This window comes from Mandrillus leucophaeus, unplaced genomic scaffold (genome assembly GCF_000951045.1).
Source record: "Mandrillus leucophaeus isolate KB7577 unplaced genomic scaffold, Mleu.le_1.0 Scaffold205, whole genome shotgun sequence".
Lineage (NCBI taxonomy): Eukaryota > Metazoa > Chordata > Mammalia > Primates > Cercopithecidae > Mandrillus > Mandrillus leucophaeus.
The window spans coordinates 2,147,476-2,151,686 of NW_012102088.1; positions in this window are offsets into that span (position 1 = coordinate 2,147,476).

Below are 4,211 nucleotides of genomic sequence, written 5' to 3' on the forward strand. Positions count from 1 at the left end.
AAAAAAAAAAAAAAAAAAAAAAAGAAAAAGAAAAGCTGTGGAATCCACCACGATGCCATTCTTCCAGTTCCCCAGGCACTAGGCTGTTGACCTCCTTCTCTTCATCTTTCAAGGTCTTTTTATATGTTCGCTTTAGAGCTTTAGATCTAACATCCAGCATTTTTGTTTGTTTGTTTGTTTTGTTTTGTTTTGTTTTTAAGGTGTACTTAGCAGGAAGAATAGGAAAAAATACATTTACTTCATCCTCTCAGAAGCAGAAGTCATTATGATTATTTTACATTCATTTAAAGGCAACATGCAGCATACAACATATATCAGTTTACAACTTTTTTCCTCAGTATTATGATTTTGAGAACTATATTGTTATGTGAAGATCTAAGTTCTAATTTAGTTTTGATAGTTCCTGGTTGAGGTATGGGATAAGTGAGCTGTTTTAGTGGAGCATACATACAGACGTGAACTAAGCAGCTTTCACAATTGGCATTCACATGACTCATAGGCACTATATAGAATTTTCTTACCTGAAGTGTTTTCCTTGTGACTGAATATGTATTTAAGTGGCCTATGGGTGGTGAACTGAAATATATCTCAAATAGGGTAGGAATGGGAGGAGGTTGTAGGTTATGATAAATGATAGCACTAGGCTAGGAACTACAATAATAACAACACAGTGACAATCACTAATACTACCACCATTGGACTATTCCTTGCTAATATGGTTTGAATCTGTGTCCTTGGCCAAATTTCACGGTGAATTGTAATCCCATTGTCAAAGGCAGGGCCTAGTGGGAGGTGATTGAATCATGGGAATGGTTTCTTATGAATGGTTAAACACCATCCCCCTTGGTGCTGTTCTCATGATAGTGAGTTCTTGTGAGATCTGGTTGTTTAAAAGTGTGTAGCACCTCCCTGCCCTCCCTCTCTCTTGCTCCTGCTCCGGCCAGGTAAGGGGAGTGTGCTTCCCTTTTGCCTTCTGCCATGATAAACTGAGCAGATGCCAGCATCATGCTTCCTGTACAGCCCTTGGAGCTGTGAGCCAATTCAGCCTCTTGTTCCTTTTTAAAATAAATTACCCAGTCTCGGGTATTTCTTTACAGCAGTGCAAGAATGAACTAATTCACCTGTCATGTGCCAAATGCTATTTATTTCTCACAACATGTGTGTGAGGTGGCATTGCTCTTATTTTATAGATAGGAAAATATGCTCGCCAAAGTCAAATACCTTTCTCAAAGTCATCTGGTTCATACTTGTCGATTAAACGTATTCTGCAAAATCTTTAAGGAAAATTCCATCTCCAATGGTAAAAACAAAGCAGAAGATTTATTATCTCTCATGACAAAACACCCAAAGGCTCATTCATTCAGCAGCTTCGTGGCATCGTCAGAATTTAGGTTCTTTCCAGCTTTCTGCTCTGTCAAGCTCGTAAGCTTCGTTTTGCTCAGGGGTGCAAGATGGCTGCAGGAGTTCCAGGCATTGCATGCAGAAGAAGAAGGCCGTGTCTTTGTGCATGTATACGTGTGTGTGTATGTTTCCTGTCAATAACAACGAGGAACATATTTATTAAAAGTCCTCCAACAAGCTTCCCCGTGTCATTTTCACCAGAATTGCACCATATGCTTAGGAACAGTTACATAATTTGCAGGGCTCAGTGCGAAATTAAATTCAGGATCTCTTGTTTAACAAGTACTAAGAATTTTAGGATGATGACAAGCATTGAATGAAGCATTAGGTCCTTCTGAGCACAAGACCCAACGTGGACTGGCTGCCTGCCCGTAGAGCCAGTATTGCCCATGCTTATAGCTAAGCTACATTTGGTCCTTCAACCATGCTGTGGTTTGGTGGTGCCGACCTCTGCACAGTCAAAACTTGGTGTATAACTTAACCACTAATATCCTACTGTTGACTGGAAGCCTCACCAATAACATAATCATCGATTAACACATATTTTGTACGTTATATGCATTATATACTGTATTTTTACAATAAAAGCTAAAGAAAAGAAAATGTTACTAAGAAAATTAAAAGGAAGAAAAATACATTAACTATTCACTAGTGGACATAGATCATCATAAAGGTCTTCATCCTTGTTTTCACATTGAATAGGCTCAGGAGAAGGATGACAAGGAGGGGTTGATCTTGCTCTCTCAACACTGGCAGAGGCAGAAGAAAATCTATATATAATTGGACACACGCAATTCCAACAACAAACCTGTGTTGTTTATGGATCAACTGTAATTGTAGACAAAAGGAATAGGGCCACTATCACTGGCTTAGCTGAACTGAGATTTATTCCTCAAACTTGGGGTAGGGGCCACCCTTTCCGGAACCATAGGGAGAGGAGTGGAAATCGAAATGAAATTGAAATTCTGCCAAGCAGGGAGGTGGAGGAAAGGAAGAGTGTTTATTGGTCACCAGCAGTGTCTGATTGCAGTGTGTGTATCTCCAAGGTTTCCGTTTGCCTTCCTATATTTTGCTGCCTCCCAATAGACCATATTTCTGAGATCTAACTCAGTTCTGCCATGATACGACTTTGAGCAAATCATTTTATTTCTTCAAAACATCAATTTCTTTATCTGTAAAACTGGAATATACGGGTGTCTCCACATTTCAGGGTGTGACCCTCATGCCTCTGCATGTTCGTCACCAGAAGGTGGAATCTTGGGCCCTCTCCCTAGGTGATATTCACAGCAAGTTTGTAACAATTCCCACTGTATGTGGTCAGACATCTCCTTGGACTGACAGGTCTCTGGGAAATGTTAGCATGATGCTTCCTGCATTTAGGGGCTGAGGGAGAAGGAGGTAGGGAAAGGGCACTGTTTCTTGTTTTGGCCATAGTAGGAGAAGCACTGGAAGCAGAGTCAATGCTGTTGTTAAGTCCTAGATGGAGAGTGAGACTCAGTCTTCCATTCCTCCCTAGCCACAGAAACTGGAATGATGCCTTTCCCTAGCAGGCGTTTTTGGTTCACACACTGAGCTGCTTCTCAGATCATGTAGTAGATTACAAGATGACCACAAATATTTCTCCTCCCACTCGCTTGCACTGGCTTGTTAGATTGCAACTTCTCTCATCAAGAGGTGGAGTCTATTTTTCCTCTCCTGAATCTAGAGTAGACTTATGACACCCTTTGAGCAGTCAGACAGTAATGGCTAAAGAAGAGATGTAAAAGCATTTGGAAACGAAAATGTTTCCTCTCTTTCTGGATTTTAGATCCTTGAGCCTATTATGGGAAGAAGTTCAGACTTGCTTGTTGGAGTTGAGGGGTCATGAGAGTTGAGGTTCCCTGATCAACCAGTCTTCCAGCCACCAGATATGTGAATGAGATACTCTTGCATTAGTTTTCTGTTGCTGCCATTAAAAAAAAAAAAAAAAAAATACCACAAGCTTAGCAGCTTAAATAGCACACATGTATTATTTTCCAGATCTGCAGGTCAGCAGTCCAACATGGGTCTTACTGGGCTACAGTCAAGGTGTTGGCAGAGCTGCATTCCTTCTGGAGGTTCTGGGAGATAATCTATTTCCTTGCCCCTTTCCAGCTTTTTGAGGCCAGCTGCTTCCCTTGGTTCTTGGTCCATTCCTTTATCTTCAAAGCAAGCAGTGAGTGTGTGCTCGTCTCATTCTCATGCAGTAGAACTCTGACATTGGCGCTTCTGCCCCCTTCTTCCATGATTAAAGTCCCTTGTAATTATATTGAGCCCCCTTGGATAATCTGGGACAATATCCTTATTTTCAGATTAGCTGATTAGAAATCTATCCACATGCAGTTTTGATTCTCCTTTTCTTTTCTTTTTTTGTTTGAAACAGAGTCTCACTCTGTCCCCAGGCTGGAGTGCAGTGATGCGATGTCAGCTCACCACAACCTCTGCCTCCCGGGTTCAAGCAATTTTCCTGCCTCAGCCTCCTAAGTAGCTGGAACTATGGGCATGTGCCACCACACCCAGCTAATTTTTGTATTTTTAGTAGAGATGGGGTTTCACCATGTTGGCCAGGATTGTCTCGATCTCTCGACCTCGTGATCCACCTGCCTCAGTCTCCCAAAGTGCTGGGATTATAGGCACGAGTTACCGTGCTGAGCCTAATTCTCCTTTTCTATTTAACCTAACATACAGCTTCTGGGGATTAGGACATGAACCTTTGCGGAGGAGTGTTATCTGCCTACCATGAAGCCCATGCTGTAAACCACTATATTAATTAAATCTTCTTATCCCTACAT